Source organism: Sinohyriopsis cumingii, chromosome 4, assembly GCF_028554795.1.
Source record: "Sinohyriopsis cumingii isolate HCF-2022 chromosome 4, ASM2855479v2, whole genome shotgun sequence".
NCBI classification, from domain to species: domain Eukaryota; kingdom Metazoa; phylum Mollusca; class Bivalvia; order Unionida; family Unionidae; genus Sinohyriopsis; species Sinohyriopsis cumingii.
In genome coordinates, this window is record NC_142964.1 from 121,594,028 (window position 1) to 121,617,504 (window position 23,477).

Consider the following 23,477-nt stretch of genomic DNA (forward strand, 5'->3'; position numbering starts at 1 on the left):
GAAATGTCCATCCCCCACACCACCATCACCACCACCATCACTTCCATCCCCAGGGGTCACGAGAGACGCTACTCCACGAAAGCCTGAGGAAGAAGAGATACGAAAATATTTTTCAAACACCGTCAGCAGCTCCTATTTCTAGTAAGATTGCAGCATCCTTGTTGACCCCTTCCCCCACACCCCAACGAGAAGAAATGAAAACTTGGGTTAAAAAGATGATGTCCACTACTCCTTCGACAGAAGTGAAAAAGAAAGAAGGGAAACCAGAAGTCAAAAAAGAAAAGAAGCCCAAAGCCATTCCAATACCACCTCCACCGCTAGCTTCGATTTCTACTCCCGTGGCCTATCGGACACGTAAATCCGTTTCCAAACCACCCATTCGCCCCATTCAAAGTAGCATCAGCGAAGAGTTGGTCACTTATTAACAAACAAAAAATGGAAAAGGTGTTAGCCAGCATTTACTACGATCCATCCCATCCTGCAGGTTACGGAGGAGTTCAAAATTGTATCGTGCTGCCAAAACTCGACTGAAAAGTCTCCGTTTACCTCAAGTGCAACGATGGTTACAAGAACAAGCTACCAACACTTTACACAAACCCATTCGACGCAAGTTTTCCAGAAGTCGCACCCAAATGTAAGGCATCGATCATCAATTGCAAGCCGATTTAGCCGATGTCTCTCATTTGGCCACCTACAATCACGGCTACAAATATTTGTTTTGTGTCATCGACGTCTTTTCCAAATGTGCCTGGGTCGTGCCATTGACTTCCAAATAGAGCAAAGAGTTAGTGCGAGCCCTGCAGCGGGTGTTGAAACAAAGCGGTCGTCACCCTCTTCGATGACAAACGGACAAAGGCATCGGATTTCTGAACCAAGCTTTCCAAAAAGAATTAAAGAAACGTGACATTTATTTTTTTTAACATCGAGAATCCTGAAACCAAAGCCAGCATCGTGGAACGTTTTCAACGTACCTTGAAAGAACTCGTGGAAATACTTTACACATCACCACACTCTCAAGAACATTGACATCTTACCGCACCTGGTGCAAGCGTACAACCAATGTTACCATCGAAGCATTGGACGTGCCCCGCAAGAGGCGACTCCCGACAACGAAGTGCTGGTTTCTGATCGATTGTTTGGTACGTCCCCGACGGGGGCTGTCCCCAAGAAAATTGAAATGTTGACCCTAGGAGATTGGGTGCGTATTGGCAAAACCAAACGCACTTTCGACAAAGGTTACTTACCTAACTGAACCACCAAACTGTTTCGTGTCACTGGACGAGTGCATGACCATCATCCTGCTGTCTATAAATTGGAAGACATGAACGGATAAGTGTTAAAAGAAACGTTTTATTTGCCCGAGTTACAACGTGTCACCAAAAAAGAAGACGACGTGTACGACATCGAAAACATTCTCGAACGCAGAACATGTAAAGTAGGCAAACGACGTGTCAAAGAAGTCTAAGTTGGAAAGGATATCCACCCAATTTTAATTCTTGGATCGACACTTCTCAAGTCATCGACTAAAACAAGAAGTGACCATCATGCCCTTTCACACAGCCTCAGCTACTGCTACCACTGCAGCGACCACTCCTTCACTCGGTTCTTCTTTGCAAGATTTACAGAAACAACCTTTGTCGGTGTGGTATGAAGAACGTGTGCCTAAAACGGAAATCGTCTTTTTCTGCCAAATCTATTGTGGTGTATTGTGTCATCGGTGCAGCCATTGCCAATTTGAGTTTGCAACAAGGAGACAAACAATTGTGGACCATTTTATTGAGCAGTTGCATCGGTTTTCTGCTTCCCAATCCCTCCCTGAAATTCTCCTCGAACGGGAACAACGGCAATCTTGTGTCCAGTGCCAGTCACCACTCCAACAACAACAACAACAACCCCATTTTGGGCGGAGACACGCCTCTGACTTCCAGTAACCCCTCGGACAGCCACCATAACCAATTTTACTTAACCTTACCCAGTGACAGTTCCATGGAGGTGTTTCCCAACAACACTTTGTGCTGTTATACGGCCAAATTACCTCAGGCCATTCAATTAGATCACGAATCCCATTGGGAAGTGGTTTTGGTAGAAATGATTTACCCGACACAAATCAAAAACATCTCTGAAACTCAAAACACTTTTGAGGTCGAAGTTCTGGACCAAGCACTGCAACAAACAATGACTAACACTAAACATCACAGATTACTTGCAAAGCGTACAGTACCCAACAGTGACCTTCCTTTGTTCATCTATGAGTTTAAAACTCAGGACATTATTTTAGTAATCAACATCTGGTGAGCGCAATAGCTGACAGAGTCAATTCAACATTTAACAAAGTTATGAGGTCACTAAAAAACGTGTCACCAATGAGTACCATAAAGTGTCTCATCGCCTGCTAATAAACTTTGAAAGTGAAGAAAAAGTATAGGTATTATATTTGCCCTGAATTGCTTGACATTTTGGGTGGAGACCTCAATATGGCCACGGATAAGAAAAAAAAAGATATCCATACCAAACATTGTCAACAACCTGGATTTTGCAAGGCATTTTCGATCCCGGTAGAACGGAACCAAGGACTGAATTTGATCTTTGTGTACTCCGATGTAGTGGAGTACAACGTTGTGGGACACACCTCCGTACCGTTACTGCGTGTCATTCCTTTCAATGTAGATTCTGCTATGAACGCTGACGAAGAAGGTGGAAACACCTATCATGTTCACCGCGAATTTGTACATCCACACTATTTACCTGTCAGAAAGTCGTATTTTGACACTCTCAACATTGCTATAAAAGGAGATCTAGGACAAAATATTTCATTCACCAAAGGGAAAGTCACGTTGAAACTCCATTTTCGGAAAACGAGCCTCTGAAGAATCGTAAGTCATGTATCCAATGTACCGAGGCATCGCTTGACAGCGAGGACATGGTTTAGGAGATATGTTAAAATCAGTCTTTCGTTCGGTGGCTCCGGTGTTGAAACCGATGGTGACACGAGGATTGCACGCCTTGAAAGATGCCGCATTGACGCAAAGCAAAGAATGTCTCCGAAATGTCATCATAGACAAACAAAACCCCAAAGAAGCATTCTTGAGATCAGACAAAAATGTCTTGCTGAAAACGGGCAAAGACATTTGGGGCCGACGAGAAACACCTATAAATGCCCTGGACGCTGCTAAGTCAGGCATTCCTGCTTCCCTAGTGCCGCAGCATGGACGAGGTAGAAGGAGACAAAGAAGAAGAAAACACCCCTTCACAAGACATCATACTCCAAAACCTAGAAAGACCAAGAAATGAAGAACTGTTCGAAACTTTGACGTTTTTTATTATTAAATTATTGAGAAACATAAAAATTATGCACCGAGAGTCTTGTGCCTGTTCCAAGTCGGAACTCGAATTTCATCCCCTCTCCTCTTTGACGGATTTTGCTCCCATCGAGTTTGAAATCAAAGGACAGCCTTAAGATTACATTGATCTGAATAGCAGTTACTTGTACTTGAAAGTGAAAGTGATCAAACTGGGCGACGAACCCAATCTATTTGCCGGATCCAGAGTAGCTCCCGTTAACAATTGTATGTAGTCCTTGTTCAGCTCAGTGGATCTGCATTTGAATAACAAACTGATCAGCAGCAGCATGGATACTTACCCTTACTGAGCGTACCTGGAAATTCTCTTGACGTATGGAAAAGAAGCCAAGAACACCCATCTGGATGCTTGCGTGGTATGGAAGCCTGACGCTCTAGGTGCAAAGTTCGACAGCACTGCAACTGAGGGGGCTGAGACAAATTCAGGATTTACGGAACGACGAAACAAAATTGCACTAAGCCGTAGTTTGGAACTGATGGATCGTTTGCATTTGGACATGTGGTTGCAAGAGAAGTATTTGCTGAACGATGTGGATACCCGCCTGAGACTGAATCGTAGCAGTACTGCTTTCCATCTGATGGCTAATGCTAACGAGTACAATACCGTCATCCAAGAAGCCAGACTTTACGTGCGACGTGTGGAAGTGTTGCCTAAAGTGGATACGACATCAGTCACACGTTGAGCAGAACGACCGCCAAGTATCCGATACGACGTGTGGAAGTGAAAACGTTCACCGTTCCCAGAGGACAAAAATCCATGATCGAAGATCATCTGTTCCAAGGACAGTTACCCAAACGTTTAATCCTTGGTATCGTAGAGAATGCAGCCTTCAACGGAACTTTGGGAAAAAATCCTTTCAGGTTTCAACACTTTGGTGTGTCCAAGAACGAAGTCAGTCGCGATGGCAAGACCTTGTGTACCAGACCTTTGGAACTTAAGTTTGGTGACGAGAAGAATTACTTGAGATTGTACTTGTCTCTGTACGAAGCCACCGGACAGTTAGGAACGAACACAATCATGGTATTACGTACGAGGATTATGAAGGAGGCTATGCTTTGTGGGCTTTTGATTTCACTCCAGACCAAGGCAACGACGAGGGGCATTTCCACCCTATAAAATCGGGTCAGATTCGTGTGGAAAGTTAGTTTGAAAACCGAATTCCTGATGAAACGGTGAACGTGCCGAATTCGATAATCCCATAGAAATTAACAGTTTGAGAGAAGTCATTCTAGGCTATTAGGAGCCATGGAAGACTAGTAGTTAAGTGGGCCACCATAGGGACAATGGGAATTAGCATTACAGACCCCCTGGGCCACTATAGGGACAATGGAAATTTAACATGGAGAAAAACGCTGGGCCACTCTAGAGACAATGGGAATTTAACATAGAGTTTGGGCTTGTCTAGGGACAAGGGAAATTAACATGAGGAATAGAGTTTGGGCTTGTCTAGGGACAAGGGGAATGGAACAGGGGACTATAGTGTGGGTCTGTCTAGGGACAATGGGAATTTAACATGGGGAATAGATCGTGGGACTGTCTAGGGACAATGGGAAATTTAACATTACGGAAACCCCTGGGGGATATAGCCTCAAGGGAATTTACCATATGGAAATTGAACATGGTGGATCTGTATAGCGTCAAGGGGAATTGAACATGGTGGGACTATCTAGGGACAATGATGGTAGAGGGTCAAACACAACAGAGACAGAAACATACATACACTAGTACAAGCGTGGGATTTATATATAAAGCATTACGAAGACCAGAAATCTTGCTGGGGTGTTCAAAAATTTGCATAATTGTAATGATGCTATAAATAGCTATAATCAAGGAAATGCTCAACGACAAAATGGATGTGACTAAAAGTAACGTTAAAATGACGAAATTGTCCCAGAATTTAAAGGAAAATAAACATATCCCCGAAAATTAAGTTACAATGGTTTAGACTAAAATGGATAAAATTAGTAACTACTTACAATATCAACTTCTGTGACGATCGTGGATAAATACCTATGTATCTATAATCAGCTGAAATTCCTATGAAATCCCACTATCTATTTATAGCTCCAACTTGTGGGTTTTTCCTTTGGAAAATCCCACTATCTTTTTATAGCCTCAGCTTGAGTGACGTTCCTGTTTATGAATTCTAGTATATATGTATAGCTACAAAATGTGGAAATCCCCAAGTCGATATTTATAGTCTCAAAATTTCCAGCGTCAGTGACGTCACTGTACTGAACACTAGGGGATAAATGGCAACAGTGTTGCAAGTGGCTGACCTGAATACGCGCTACTGTAGGTAGGTAGGTAGGTTAAGTGTATCTGATAGCGATAAAGTGAGTTTTATAGGGACAAACAGAGACCAATACACACACACACACACACACACAACATACGCGCGCAGACTCACACACACAAACACACACACACACACACACACACACACACAGGGAAGAGGAAAAAACAAACCCCAAAATATACTAACCACACTCGGGAGGAAGAAAAAAAAAAACAACCAAATATACGATCTACACAACGTACGCGAACAAACACACACACACATACACACACAACATACGCGCGCAGACTCACACACACACACACACACACACACACACACACACACACACACACACACACAGAGGGAAGAGGAAAAAACAAACCCCAAATATACTATCAACACAGAAGGGAGATAATACAAACCCCAAATAAACTATCCACACAAACGTACGCGAACGCATACAAACCCGAAATATACTATCAACACAGAAGGGAGATAATACAAACCCCAGGTAAACTATCCACACAAACGTACGCGAACGCATACAAACCCCAAATATACTATCAACACAGAAGGAGATAATACAAACCCCAAATAAACTATCCACACAAATGTACGCGAACGCATACAAACCCAAAATATACTATCCACACAACGTCGCTAACGCATACAAACTCCAAATATGCTATCCACACTCGGGAGGAAGAAGAAAAAAACAACCAAATATACGATCTACACAACGTACGCGAACAAACACACACACACACATACACACACACACAGAGGGAAGAGGAAAAAACAAACCCCAAATATACTATCAACACAGAAGGGAGATAATACAAACCCCAAATAAACTATCCACACAAACGTACGCGAACGCATACAAACCCCAAATATACTATTCACACAACGTCGCTAACGCATACAAACCCCAAATATGCTATCCACACTCGGGAGGAAGAAGAAAAAAAACAACCAAATATACGATCTACACAACGTACGCGAACAAACACACACACACACACATACACACACACAGAGGGAAGAGGCAAAACAAACCCCAAATATACTATCAACACAGAAGGGAGATAATACAAACCCCAAATAAACTATCCACACAAACGTACGCGAACGCATACAAACCCGAAATATACTATCAACACAGAGTGAAGAAGAAAAAGTTTTTTGAAAGCACCTAAGCCCTCACCTGCAATGACCAACTCTGCCAAACACCTACACCCCACTCCCCACTCTCAACACTACAAAACCCATTTAACCCGTTATTTTATGGCATCAGTGTGTGATTTAGGAAACATCAAGACACAAAATGATGGATGAATAGACTGACTATTGTTTACCGACTTGCATGCCTAAAGAGCGTGCGTGAAGGAAAACATCCTTCCATTTCAATTCTAACTAAAACATGATCCAGAGGGATAGAGAGAGGTGAAAGAGCACAATTTCATAAAGTGTGAGTAAAAACAAAACACGCCATCCTTATTATACAATGTCAAGACCAAGAGACACCTACGTTTTCTTTCTGGTCTATTCTCTTTTAGAAGGTAGTATGAAATTTCACATCAGGGCCAACGCACCGGCTCACATTGTCAATTTTTCCATTTCCATGTCTTTACTGGCACAAGTTCTTCATCATCTTCAATTTCTTCTTCTTCTGAATCCCTCTTCTCTGTTTCGTCTTGTTTTTGTTTCTTCTCTTTTCTCGTAGGGCACTCTGAATTCCAGTGTCCTTTCTCCTGACAACGATATTAGGTATCTTGACTTTTGTCTCTCTTTCTTAGACGAAGCAGGTATTCTGGAGACAAATACCCATTTACCTTTGCAGATATAGCAAACTTCATTAGCACTTACACACTTTCGTATGACTCTCATCAAATCAACGATCAAAAGAGTAAGTTTTGTTGCCACTTTCGCATGTGAATTATGCTTTCGTATGACTTTTAGCAAATATTTGACCAGCAGGTCGATCTGTGCTGACTCTTCCATCTTCTTGATCGTTTGAGAGCGGAATGAATACTCTGACGCTAAGACACTCTCCTTATATACAGGGACCTGCTGCGTATGAAACCTAGTCAAATGTAATTTTGCAATAAGATGAAACGATTTCATTGAGGAAGTAAAAAGCAATGATGTACCGTATCGCCTCACACAAAACCTGAAGTGTTAGTTCAAATCCGTGTCAGCGATTTCGAAGACGACATAACTGAGCTTTAATCAATGCTCGCCAATTATGCCACAAAACCACGAGTCCTGATTCACGCCAAAAGAAATTTCGTTCGGTCCATAAACAATAGTATCATATCTGAGAAACGCAAAAAGGAACTTCCAGAAAACTGAGAAAGACGGCTTACACCTACAACGTAAATGTATGAGTTCAAGTAGTGCGTAAAACTTAGTCAAATTAAATTTTTATAGTCAAGACGAAACGATCTCTTTTCAAACAAGAAAGCAGACACCAAGCGACAATGGCGATCCGTGTCACACAACACTTTTCAAAATGTATATTATCAGAGGTTTGTTCTAGCGATCTGCACGGTTAAATTAAATGTTGATGTATTTTGCAATAAGACGGACACAATTTCCATGGGATCGCCCATGGTACGAATGTTCATGCATTAGTTTAATTTTTAAAAATATTTTTTTTATATAAATCGCCTATAGGATAGACCCAGTAAAGCATGGCCATTCTCGTCACTGTCTGAATAGCTACTCAAGTCAATTCGAAGCGAACGCGGTAAGAAAATAAGTATAGCCAATGAAATGGCTTACAACGGGTGATGCATTGTTTTGTTCTAGGACTGTGTGGCATAATAATCCCTATGTTCTTGCGTTGTTACCATTACAGTGCAGACTGAAATGTGAACTTACAAGCCCTCTTTGTGTGTGTTGTACCATTTCCTCTTACCACATCAAAATACTGAGCGTCACAGTATTGGTTCGCGTTTTCAAACTGACCATTTTTTTTATATCTCACTTAAACATTTCGACATAAACACTCACACTCACATAGATAGAGTCAGAACAGACGTGTTACAGTATTGAGGGGCATGTTATCTTTTCGTTTTCAAACTAATAAATTTGGGGCTTGTATGAAGTAAAGAACCGAAAGTACAGTGAAACTCAAGGATGATGACCCAATCTGTCTGTCTATTGATGCGTATATTTACTTAAGAAGAAATATGACCTCTAAAACACAAAGAGATACGGCAAGCATGATTAGATCAAACACAACGATGTTTTCCTTCACGCCCGTGTAATTTAGAGTTTCAATCGTCTTTGAAGACAAACTTGGTCTCCTTTTGTAGGGCTTGAAATAATAAAAGAAACTGAAAAATCTTAAGCACTTTGCTATAGATAATTTCATCAACAGACTAAACAACATAAATACCGTTACAACAATAGAAAGCCTTAAATCTTCTATCAAAAAGAAATGCATGAAAAAAATTAAAGATTAACGATAACTAACCAATGAAACCGAATTTAACAAAGGCAATGACATGTGAAGAAATGCCTCTCACTTTGGAAAGGTAGGCGAATGTACTCTGTCATGCACCATCAACTTGAAAAAAATTATAAACAGAGAGAAACCTGAATTCAAAATTCAGTTGTTTCTTTTTCTTCAAAATTGTTTCGTTTCTTTTTTCTTTTTTTTGGAACAAATCTAAGCACTAATATAGAGTGGAAAAGGGAAAATGCACATACAAGCTTTGATATTTCTGAAAAAATGAGGGGATATTCCTAACGTTCATAACCACCTATATATGCTTGGACTTGTCTGTGACTTATCCACAAAACAAGATGTACATATTTCTGGTCAAGCTGCAAGTGTGTGCGTGTTTTTGAAAATGGTAAAAATGGGATATACAATTTTCTCGTGACACTTATAAAGTGAAGAGTGTCTTAGCGTCAGAGTATTCATTCCGCTCTCAAACGATCAAGAAGATGGAAGAGTCAGCACAGATCGACCTGCTGGTCAAATATTTGCTAAAAGTCATACGAAAGCATAATTCACATGCGAAAGTGGCAACAAAACTTACTCTTTTGATCGTTGATTTGATGAGAGTCATACGAAAGTGTGTAAGTGCTAATGAAGTTTGCTATATCTGCAAAGGTAAATGGGTATTTGTCTCCAGAATACCTGCTTCGTCTAAGAAAGAGAGACAAAAGTCAAGATACCTAATATCGTTGTCAGGAGAAAGGACACTGGAATTCAGAGTGCCCTACGAGAAAAGAGAAGAAACAAAAACAAGACGAAACAGAGAAGAGGGATTCAGAAGAAGAAGAAATTGAAGATGATGAAGAACTTGTGCCAGTAAAGACATGGAAATGGAAAAATTGACAATGTGAGCCGGTGCGTTGGCCCTGATGTGAAATTTCATACTACCTTCTAAAAGAGAATAGACCAGAAAGAAAACGTAGGTGTCTCTTGGTCTTGACATTGTATAATAAGGATGGCGTGTTTTGTTTTTACTCACACTTTATGAAATTGTGCTCTTTCACCTCTCTCTATCCCTCTGGATCATGTTTTAGTTAGAATTGAAATGGAAGGATGTTTTCCTTCACGCACGCTCTTTAGGCATGCAAGTCGGTAAACAATAGTCAGTCTATTCATCCATCATTTTGTGTCTTGATGTTTCCTAAATCACACACTGATGCCATAAAATAACGGGTTAAATGGGTTTTGTAGTGTTGGGAGTGGGGAGTGGGGTGTAGGTGTTTGGCAGAGTTGGTCATTGCAGGTGAGGGCTTAGGTGCTTTCAAAAAACTTTTTCTTCTTCACTCTGTGTTGATAGTATATTTCGGGTTTGTATGCGTTCGCGTACGTTTGTGTGGATAGTTTATTTGGGGTTTGTATTATCTCCCTTCTGTGTTGATAGTATATTTGGGGTTTGTTTTTGCCTCTTCCCTCTGTGTGTGTGTATGTGTGTGTGTGTGTGTTTGTTCGCGTACGTTGTGTAGATCGTATATTTGGTTGTTTTTTTCTTCTTCCTCCCGAGTGTGGATAGCATATTTGGGGTTTGTATGCGTTAGCGACGTTGTGTGGATAGTATATTTGGGGTTTGTATGCGTTCGTGTACGTTTGTGTGGATAGTTTATTTGGGGTTTGTATTATCTCCCTTCTGTGTTGAAAGTATATTTGTGGTTTGTATGCGTTCGCGTACGTTTGTGTGGATAGTTTATTTGGGGTTTGTATTATCTCCCTTCTGTGTTGATAGTATATTTGGGGTTTGTTTTTTCCTCTTCCCTCTGTGTGTGTGTGTGTGTGTGTGTGTGTGTGTTCGCGTACGTTGTGTAGATCGTATATTTGGTTGTTTTTTTCTTCTTCCTCCCGAGTGTGGATAGCATATTTGGGGTTTGTATGCGTTAGCGACGTTGTGTGAATAGTATATTTGGGGTTTGTATGCGTTCGCGTACGTTTGTGTGGATAGTTTATTTGGGGTTTGTATTATCTCCCTTCTGTGTTGATAGTATATTTGGGGTTTGTTTTTTCCTCTTCCCTCTGTGTGCATATGTGTGTGTGTGTGTGTGTGTGTGTGTGTGTGTGTGTTCGCGTACGTTGTGTAGATCGTATATTTGGTTGTTTTTTTCTTCTTCCTTCCGAGTGTGGATAGCATATTTGGGGTTTGTATGCGTTAGCGACGTTGTTTGAATAGTATATTTGGGGTTTGTATGCGTTCGCGTACGTTTGTGTGGATAGTTTATTTGGGGTTTGTTTTATCTCCCTTCTGTGTTGATAGTAGATTTGGGGTTTGTATGTGTTCGCGTACGTTTGTGTGGATAGTTTATTTGGGGTTTGTATTATCTCCCTTCTGTGTGATAGTATATTTGGGGTTTGTATGCGTTCGCGTACGTTTGCGTGGATAGTTTATTTGGGGTTTGTATTATCTCCCTTCTGTGTTGATAGTATATTTGGGATTTGTTTTTTCCTCTTCCCTCTGTGTGTGTGTGTGTGTGTGTGTGTGTTTGTTCGCGTACGTTGTGTAGATCGTATATTTGGTTGTTTTTTTCTTCTTCCTTCCGAGTGTGGATAGTATATTTGGGGTTTGTTTTTTCCTCTTCCCTCTGTGTGTGTGTGTGTGTGAGTCTGCGCGCGTATGTTGTGTGTGTGTGTGTTCGCGTACGTTGTGTAGATCGTATATTTGGTTGTTTTTTTTTCTTCCTCCCGAGTGTGGTTAGTATATTTTGGGGTTTGTTTTTTCCTCTTCCCTGTGTGTGTGTGTGTGTGTGTGTGTGTTTGTGTGAGTCTGCGCGCGTATGTTGTGTGTGTGTGTGTGTGTGTGTGTGTGTGTATTGGTCTCTGTTTGTCCCTATAAAACTCACTTTATCGCTATCAGATACACTCTACCTACCTACCTACAGTAGCGCGTATTCAGGTCAGCCACTTGCAACACTGTTGCCATTTATCCCCTAGTGTTCAGTACAGTGACGTCACTGACGCTGGAAATTTTGAGACTATAAATATCGACTTGGGGATTTCCACATTTTGTAGCTATACATATATACTAGAATTCATAAACAGGAACGTCACTCAAGCTGAGGCTATAAAAAGATAGTGGGATTTTCCAAAGGAAAAACCCACAAGTTGGAGCTATAAATAGATAGTGGGATTTCATAGGAATTTCAGCTGATTATAGATACATAGGTATTTATCCACGATCGTCACAGAAGTTGATATTGTAAGTAGTTACTAATTTTATCCATTTTAGTCTAAACCATTGTAACTTAATTTTCGGGGATATGTTTATTTTCCTTTAAATTCTGGGACAATTTCGTCATTTTAACGTTACTTTTAGTCACATCCATTTTGTCGTTGAGCATTTCCTTGATTATAGCTATTTATAGCATCATTACAATTATGCAAATTTTTGAACACCCCAGCAAGATTTCAGGTCTTCGTAATGCTTTATATATAAATCTCACGCTTGTACTAGTGTATGTATGTTTCTGTCTCTGTTGTGTTTGACCCTCTACCATCATTGTCCCTAGATAGTCCCACCATGTTCAATTCCCCTTGACGCTATACAGATCCACCATGTTCAATTTCCATATGGTAAATTCCCTTGAGGCTATATCCCCCAGGGGTTTCCGTAATGTTAAATTTCCCATTGTCCCTAGACAGTCCCACGATCTATTCCCCATGCTAAATTTCCCATTGTCCCTAGACAGTCCCACGATCTATTCCCCATGTTAAATTCCCATTGTCCCTAGACAGACCCACACTATAGTCCCCTGTTCCATTCCCCTTGTCCCTAGACAAGCCCAAACTCTATTCCTCATGTTAATTTCCCTTGTCCCTAGACAAGCCCAAACTCTATGTTAAATTCCCATTGTCCCTAGAGTGGCCCAGCGTTTTTCTCCATGTTAAATTTCCATTGTCCCTATAGTGGCCCAGGGGGGTCTGTAATGCTAATTCCCATTGTCCCTATGGTGGCCCACTTAACTACTAAGACTGTTATCCCTCTTTACATAGTGGAGAATCTTTGGACATGGAATGTGAGGAGACCATGAAAGGAGAACCCCAAGACAAAAACGAAGAAGTCATAATGATGAAGTCAAGATGGCCGGAACATAAAGCACATTTAGTCTCCTGTTTTCCTACAGTCCTGTCTGAAAAAATTAAGGAATTGATCAAGAAAGATTGCTATGGATGTCACAACGATCATCCCAGTCAAATTCAACACGATAAATGTCTGATGTTTAGTCAAGAAGAAAAATTGGACGAATATCTGGACGAAGCTTGGATTCTCATCTCGGAAGAAGACGTGTTGCAACAGTGCTATAAAGGCTTGCGTGACCATTCTTGTCCTCCATTATCAACTCTAGAGATCCATCGCATTGAAGCTATCTTGGATCATTGGTGTGTGGACAATATTGTGTGTATTTTCTGCATCATCGCAGCCTGGGATATTCTTTAGAACATTTAGTGACTTATTTTGATCGTCATTCTTCTAGAAACGATGAGAAAGTAGATCGATAGTTTTGTGACCGCTATGCTTATCTTTTGTCTTTAGCTAGGAAACGTAGTGTACATCAATGGCCCAATGACTTCCAACAGTGGAAATCACAATTTCATTCACAACGATGTCAGCCATGTCGAAAACAGATAGTTGAAAGAAATGTTTATTAGTTGATTGAATGGTTAATGTTAAAAAATTTGTTAATTGTTAGTTATGAGTTATTGGAATAAAAAAATCTTGTGTTTTGAAAAAAAATGCGTTTGTTGTTTGTTTTTGCCATGGGTATCATGAACCATGCTCTTTGACATCTCCCTATCCACACAGCTTACATATCCAGCCACAGAGGGAAAAAGACCATTAAAATCGGACCTAATCTGACCGACTAGCACCCTTAGCCGCCATCTTGACCAGAGCTGACAAAGGAAATCCAGCCAAGCAGCCCGCCACGCAGCCATTTTGGATCATACCACCTCGTATAATAACTAAGTACTTTAGTACAAGATTGCAAATCCTTTGACCGCCAAATCCACACAGCTTACATATCCAGCCACAGAGGGAAAAAGACAATTAAAATCGGACCTAACCTGACAGACTAGCAACCCTTAGCCGCCATCTTGACCAGAGCAGACAAAGGAAATCCAGCCAAGCAGCCCGCCACGCAGCCATTTTGGATCATACCACCTCGTATAATAACTACGTACTTTAGTACAATGTAGGAAAATTACTAAGTCTGCGGGCAATTGAAACTCTGTGCTGTTTACATCTCACTATAATATATTTTACCTTAATTATACTAAATTCCGTATCTACTCAGTTTGCCGCCTATTCTCTTAAACAGTCTCTAGGAACCATACTAGAACCGACTGGATTGAATCCACACATGATAATAGCACCAAATATCATTGTGTGATTTTCAATCACAGAGAATAAATACGACAAATTACACAACTAACCACTACCTTTTTCTCATAATAACAACTCTAGCTGTTAGCACTGTTCCCGAAAACAGGCACTAGGAAACACACTAGTACCACGCCTGGTCAGAATCCTCACAAGTTACAAGCACAAGCTAACTGCTGTGAGATTTTCCGATACAAGGAACGTAACAGAATCTCCTCTCTCCTTGTTTCCTCCTAACCACAACCGCTTTAACAACAATAACTAACCTAAACCTTATTCAAAACCAAAGTAGGAATGTCTCAATCAATCACAAACAAACTTAACTTTAACACTAGAAAACAAATTCAGAGAAACAATAGGCTTGAAAAGGAAATGAAATCACATAAACCCCCCACTCCTATGACACCAAACCCGCAAATAATCATGGGGAAATTGGATCTCAGTGCAAACTCCAAGCACCTTGAACTTTGCGAGAAGAAACTCAACTTCTCATCCACTCCTGAAAGGAATGATTTAACAACACCGCATCTAACCACCCCTGAGAGAAATGAACTAATTCAAATATCAGCAGCAGACTTAAGTATCAGCTCAACTGTAAGTTTCAAAAACTTACTAAATCCATTGGCAAATAAGGAACTGGACGATACAATACCTATAGAAACATCAAAATCGCCACTCCGAAAACAAGACCAGCCACCCACCCCCAAATACATGGCCATTGCACAATCCCCGAAAAAAAAACTATAGACATGATAATAGGAAACCCACCGAAAATAGGGCCCGATTCATGTAACAAAGGAAAAACTACACCCAAAATGGCGCCCAAGAGGACGATAACTCCACTCCCACCCATTCATATCAGTAACAACAAACCGAAATATCATAACAGTCAGACCCCTGGACTATCAAAACCCTTAACTGAAGAACAATTACTCAGCAGCCAAAACAAAACACAAGCTAACCCAACCACCCCAACTACTAAATCAAAACCTAACGTGTGGGATGGCAAGGGTAAAGGGAAGGGACCCATGTTTACCAAGAACAAACCTACCCCCCAAAATAATTCAAACTCACCCACCCCCAAAGAACCCAAGAACCAGGCCAAATTTGCATACCACCCCATAGAACACACACTTTATATCAGTAGCAACTCCAATAAACTGATAAACTTAACTGTTAACAGTCTCACACAGGCCCTCCTTAGGGTTCATCAAGGACAATTCAAAATATTTAGGCCAAGCACAAGATATATAAGAGTACACTGCAGCACTCGCAGTCAAATGGCCAAATTCCTAGAAATTGAAATTATTAACAACATTAGGGTTAAAGTCGAAAGACACAAACAAATAGGGACAAAGAACATAATAACCAAAACACACAATAGCAACCAAACCCTCATAGCAATAAACAATAACGCACGAAAAAATGACTTAGCCAAACACCCCCGCACGAACAACCCCACATTTAAAGCAGTTCTAAAACTCACAGGACAAAATAAAGGGATAAACAATGAAACCCTCACTGCCAAACTCAAAGACAGTGGTACCCCCATAAATAGTGCATATAAACACAAAAATCATTTAGGACAGGAAACCAACACAGCGATACTAGAATCAAACTCCCCACACTCAACCATGATAAGACTAGGTCACTCTGGATACGCCACCGCCTTGAGACCTACATAAACAAACCCAGGTTCTGCAGCAACTGCCAACACTGGGGACATTTCTCTAACAGATGTAGATATACCCAACTATGCTACAAATGCGGGGGAAACCACAAAGGTGTATGTCGTAGAACCACACCCAAATGCACCAACTGCAGGGGCCCCCACCTACCTAAATCCCACGAATGCCCCAACACTATCAAGGAATATCAAACCATAGATATCATGAACAACAAGCAAATCCCGTATCATGCGGCGAAAAAACTAACCCCCAGTATTAAAAATCACCACCATATCATGACCCCAAACAATCCAGCAACTGAAGCAACCACAGCCCAAACACCCAACCAACCAAGGTCAAACAAGGTCAAATAAGATTAAATAAACAAGATACATTCTGAATCAAATCCCACAAAAACTCACAACTCCACCCCGAAGAATCAGATAACACTAACACCAAAAACAAATCACTGTCAAACCCGACAAAAGAAAAGTTACTCATAGAGATCAAAGCCGAACTTGTCAACAACCATCACTCCATCGTGAATAAAATAACACAGATAATAAGCAAAATCGAATCAAATTTAAAGTTAACATCATAACCCTCAACACAAAACAATCAATAAAGGACCACTCCAATAATGGATTATACAACAAACCGCAACATTATAATACGGCAATGGAATGCTAGAGGGCTAATAAGTAATATCTGTGAACTCAAAGCCAAATTACAAAACTTAGAACACAAACCAGATATTATATGCATTCAAGAAACAAAAATAACAAGTAGAACCAAACAAATACCCAAATTCCCAGGATACGCCCCAGGTCACTTCAAAAATCGAACCACGGGACAAGGCGGTGGGGGTTTAGCCATCTATATAGCAGATAACATCCCGAATGTAACAACAATAACCATAACACCAACCCCAGGTAGCAACGAAACATTCGAAATTCAGTCCCTCATAATTCATACAGGCAAGGGTCAAATATAAATATTCAACATTTATGACCCAGGGGGGAAATCAGGCACAGCCAACTTAATTACTTACAAACAAATAAATGATCACAAACGAGTAGATCAGATCGTCATCTGTGGAGATTTCAATGCCCATAACGAGCGGGGGGGGGGGGGGAGGGGGCGGTGTGACGGACAAAGAGGCAAATTGATTGAAGAATGGACCGCAGAATCTAACTTAACCATTTTAAATGACGGTACAAAAACACACCTCAACCCAGAAAACGGTCTCATGTCCGCCATCGACCTCACCATTTGCTCGCCATCAATAACCCAGGTGGCTGACTGGAGATTGGATCAAACTGACCCCTTGGGCAGTGACCACTTTCCAGTAATAGTCACCCTGCAGATTACTGTCCAATACAAATCGCTAAAAAGAACCCCTAGATGGATATATTCAAAAGCAGGTTGGACCACATTTAATGAAACACTAAGCAAAGTAGACACCAAAAACCTAGAAAATAATAATATTAATAACTATTATGAAAACCTGATTGATACCATACTAAATGCAGCCACAACCAACATACCCAAAACTAGTGGTAACCCAAATAAACAAGCAGTCCCATGGTGGAATGATGAATGCAAACAAGCCATCACTGATAAGAAAAAAGCCCTCAATAAATTCAAACGCACTAAAAACTCTATTGATTTCACTATTTATAAACAAAAGGAGAAAAACCTTAAAACATAATTAAACAGGCAAAGGAATCAGCTTGGCATAATTACTGCACGAATATCAATATCACAACTAGTACAAAACAAGTCTGGGATAAGATTAGATCAATTAGAGGGAAGACAACTAACACCACCCCAAAAATAGCTGGAGGCATTACTAATAAAGAAAAAGCTGACCGACTAGCTCAGCATTTCTCAGATATGAGTAGCAACACAAACCACACCCCAGCATTTCAATTACATAGGGACAAAGTAGATAGAACCCATAGTAATCTGTTTAAAGACCTCGGTCCCAAAGTCTCGAACCTAAATAAAGACATTACAACTTACGAATAGGACCTAGCATTGAAAACCAAAAGCGAAACTAGCCCAGGGGAAGATCAATTAGGATACACAATATACAAAAATATCCCAAATGACATTAAACAAACAGTTATTAAATTACTAAACCAAATATGGACCTCAGGCAAACTACCCGATAAATGGAAGCACGCAATAGTAATTCCAATACCCAAGCTAGGAAAAGACCCTAAAGATATTAGCTCCTACAGGCCCATTTCCCTAACAAACAACATTTGTAAGATCATGGAAACCATAGTCACCAACCGACTCAAACACCACCTAGAGAGCAATAATTTAATCTCCGATAATCAATGCGGATTTAGAAACAAAAGATCCACCACGGATCAACTAATACGATTGGAAACCGCAATCAAATTAGCGTTGAACTCCAAACGCAAAGCTGATAGGAATTTAATTGCAGTATTTATTGACCTAGAAAAGGCATTCGACCCTGTATGGACCAAAGGCTTATTAGCCAAACTCAACCACTACGCCATCACAGGTCGAATGTTTAAATTCATTGAAAACTTCCTCGCTGACCGTAAAATATCAACCAGAGTCGGCGACACCTACTCTGAACCACACACACTTGAAAACAGTACACCACAAGGGAGCGTACTCAGCCCAACCCTTTTCAACATCATGATTAATGACTTGGACACCAACTTAACATCAAAACTAATTGAACTCTCACAATTTGCTGATGATAGTGGACTATGGTGAGCAGGAAACCCCTCCAAACACAAAGTAATCAGCGCTATTCAAACAAGTTTAAACAAAATAGGGAAATGGGCTGATAAATGGGGTTTCAAATTATCCCATGAAAAAACCATAGCAGTATTATTCACCACCAAACGTAAATTACAAAATCAGTTTCCAAAACTTACCATCCAAAATCAAGAAATTAAATTCGTAAAAGTAGCACGGTTTTTAGGAATGCATTATGACTCCAAACTAAACTGGGGACACCACATAAACGAACTAGTCAAAAGGTGCAATAAAGACCTTAACCTCCTTACAAACCTTAAAGGAACCACCTGGGGATCAAATCAAGAAACCTTACTAGCATTATATAAATCATTAATTAGATCTAAACTAGATTACGGATGCCAAATTTACAACTCGGCACCCCAAAATAACCTAAAGAAACTAGATAGCATACAAAGAAAGGCCCTAATTATTTGCACTGGAGCACTACCATCCACATCACTAGTGGAGCTTCAAATCTTAACTGGAGAACTGCCGCTCCACCTTAGAAGACAAGAACTCGCCCTCAGATATGCAGCCAGGCTAACAACACACCCCGACACACACCCCACCCGGCTAGCTATAAATAAATGCAACATACCTTTTAGAACTAAATTAACACAAAACATACCAACAGGGAAAGTAGTCCATCAATTAGTTGAACAACTTCCTATAGACAACCTCCAAGCAGAAATTGCAAATCACTATGACAAAGAACCATGGATAAATATCAAACCCTCAGTTACCACCCTCATTACGACATATGGAAATAAACACGAACAGGAACCCAAACTAAACACAATCTGAACAGAAGAAATCAACTCAAAATATTGCAACTACATTAAGATTTACACTGAAGGATCCAAAATAACAGAACCACCCAGAACAGCAGCAGCTTACGTAATTCCCGAACTTAACATTAAAGTAGGACGACGACTACCTAACCTCTGCTCCATATACACAGCTGAATTCTGGGCCATACCTGAAGCACTCAAATGGATCAAAGAGAACAAAATACCCCAAGCGGTAATAATAAGTGACTCGCTAAGCGTCACAAACTTAATACTTAATAACAACACCAAATCAAGAGAAAACTCTCTTAGGCAAACCAATTTATTGTTAAAAAAAACTGAACAATAATAACCTACAAGTAGAATTTATGTGGATACCATCCCATCTTAACATACCAGGTAACGATATGGCAGATATAACAGCTAGGCAAAAACTAAACGAAACCACTCACATCAACCTAGATTATAGCATATGCGAACTCAATAGCATATCTAAAACCCTCATTGACAATAAATGGCAGGAATTATGGAACACAAGCACTCAAGGGAGGAAACTGAAAACCATCATTTAAGAAGTCTGTAGAAATAGGAAACCACCCAAAACAAAAGGCAATGAACAAAAATTCATAAATAGAATACTCACCGGCAAAACCAAGCTGGCTAACAGCTTCGGACAGTACATAGGACCACAACCACATAACCCTAGCTGCTACCACTGCAGGGTCCCAGAAGACCTTGAGCATATTTTTAACAACTGCCACACACTTGAAAAAGAAAGGTATAAGTTTAAAGTTAAACAGCATAATATTGGATCCCCTGCAACATACCCAGAATTCTTGATGAACACAAACCCCAATATTAATCTAACATTCGAAAATATCATAAGTTTTATACACGAATCCAATCTAATTAAAAAAATCTAAGAAAGTAAATCAAAGACCAGTCAAAAATATTACAAATCACTGTTTGGGAATTATGACGGCCGGCTCGGTCTCGTGGGTTCACAGACTGACACAGCCGTTCATAGCCCGAATAATAAAAACCAGTTAAGGACTAATCTAATAAAATAAAATAAAAAATTACAAAATCACTGTTTGGGAATTATGACGGCCTGCTAGGTCTCGTGGGTTCACAGACTGACATAGCCGTTCATAGCCCGAATAATAAAAACCAATTAAGGCCACAACAAAATTAAATAGGAAAATAGGAATTAATTAAAACAGGACTACATAATAACATACAAACAACCATAAAACAAGTTTTCACTCCGAACCAATAAGATAAGGAATCAAAATAAATAAGGAAATCAAGACGAAAAGAAAAAGAAAAAATAAAAAAATAAAAAAAAAATTTAAAAAAATGTAAACATTTTTTTTAAAATTATTTATCTATACTGCCTTCCTGCTCTACTCTTAATCGTCTCCTTGTCTCTTAAACAACATCTGGAATGAAAATTAACACCTCTACGAACTCACTCACACAAACCCATGGTGACAGCCATCAACAAATACCTAGAGTTACCGACAGGACCCAAAACCAGATTGTATAAGGTGGTCTTGAACCCAGACCATCAGGATCGTCCACACTAAAACAGATTAGGAACAAAACGACCCCAAATTATCAATATATAAGGTGGTCTAAACTCCAAAGACTGTCAGATCCCGCAGCACAAGGCTGCAAAATAAAAAAGCTCTGTGCATAAGGAAGTATAACCCCAAATTAACACGTATAAGGTGGTCTAAAACCCAACGACCATCAGATCCAGTAGCACAAAGTTTCAATGAAAACAGCACTAATTAGAATACTAAGACCCTAAAAACCAATACCAATCAAGATGGTCCCAAATACTCAAGACCATCAGAGCCCGCTACACAAGGTGGCAACATCAAAACCCATGGCTGTCAACCTGGCTATCTATCTTTAACCTACTCTAAAACAGCACAGAGTTATCCTCCAAACTATGCAGGACGACACTTTTAGAAATATACTCTGGAGCTTAGAAACGCCAAAACTGTGCCACGAACCGCCTCCCGATCCATAAGCCTCTTCCTCCTCTACCACGACCGGACATCAAACATCACGCGTGCAGTGCACGCCCCCATAGCCAAATAAACGAGTGCGCGTTGGGTCCAATCCCACTCGTCTCAATCAGCAAAGCAATGCAACCTTAGCGATGAGTGCGTGCTGGGTCCAATCCCACTCAACTCGGCCATACATCCAGGTCGCTAGGAACTAAATAGTACCTCGATCTGACGGCCTAATTAATAAGTGTTCCATGAACACATAAAAGCCTGGGGGACGTGGCTCTCCTTCCTTCCCCCAGGAGTTATTAAATAGCACGCTGTGCGTGCATTAAACAGTGATACATGCTCCATTGGAGCGAAAATCACTTTAATCCAACTAAGTAAGTAAGAATAGGGTTTTAGGGGATGTTTTCTTTCACGTCCGTGCTTTACGTATATATATAAGAAGCACTCGTCAGTCTGGCTACCCATCGTCGACGAGACATCAGTGAAGAATGAGTAGCAGAATAAGCACATTGTTGAACTCCAGATGCACATGGAATACGCCAGGCGCCTCCTGAATGAGCTGGTAGCGGAGGCAATCATAGAAGAAGGTTGGATGAGCAGAGAAGGAAAAAAGAAGAGCAGGAAAAGAAGATAGGAATCCGGTCTCACCCTATGATGAGACCTGAGTCCAAGGTGAAGCCAGAGGCGAGGACCCCTCCACAAACAACAGTAACAGTACCACAGCGTCAGCCACAGCCACAGCCGCAGCCTCTTCCAACATTACTTGTGCTTCGCCCAAATGAAAACTGGGAAGAAGAAATAAGGAGGCCACAACATCCTCAACTAGACATGGAAGAAGGGAGAGGGAAACCTTCAGAATCATAGAGACAGAAGATTGGGGTGCTGAGGCTACTCATCAAGCCTCTGCACTCCCAACCACAACTATAAATTGGGAAGGAGATTGGAGTCGCCGTTGTGTCTGTGGTGCCAGACCCGGAGTGTGCAACCATTAGTCAGATGCCTCTGGAGTTCCATAAAAACAGCCCTTTTCAAGGCTAACCAAAACTCTAGAAAAGAAACAGTACTCAATTTACCAATGTGTGAATGTGGAGTTGTGTGAATATAAACACTCACTCCTTTTCCGGTGTGATTGTATGTGTTTATCTGTGTTTGTAAACGCTCACGTACGTTTGTGTGAATGGTAGATTATTGACTTTTGTAAGTGCTCACGTACGTTAGTGTGGATCGTAGATTATGATTATGTTGTGGGTTTTTTGCTGCTTCGCGTGTGTGGATAGTATAATTGGGTTATGCTTTGCTGCTTCGCGTGTGTGGATAGTATATTTGGGTTTATTTTTGCTGATTCGCGTGTGTGGATAGTATAATTTGGATTTGTTATGCTTCTCCGCCTGTGTGGATAGTAGATTTTGGGTTTAATTATGCTTCTTCGTGTGTGTGTGGATAGTAAAGAATGGGTTTGTTTTTCTCCTTCCAGTGTGTGAATAGTACATAATGTGGTTAGTTATTTGTCTCCTGATCAATGTGTGGATAGTAGATAATATGTGAAGAGAAAAGTAGGGGATATTTTCTTTCACGTCCGTGCTTTAGATATAAAAACATCAGGCGTCCGTCATTCGCGCCTCATCATTCAGCCAGGGAACGTCGACCGGTGAACATCGTGCAGTGCAAGGCAGCCGACCATGTGCTAC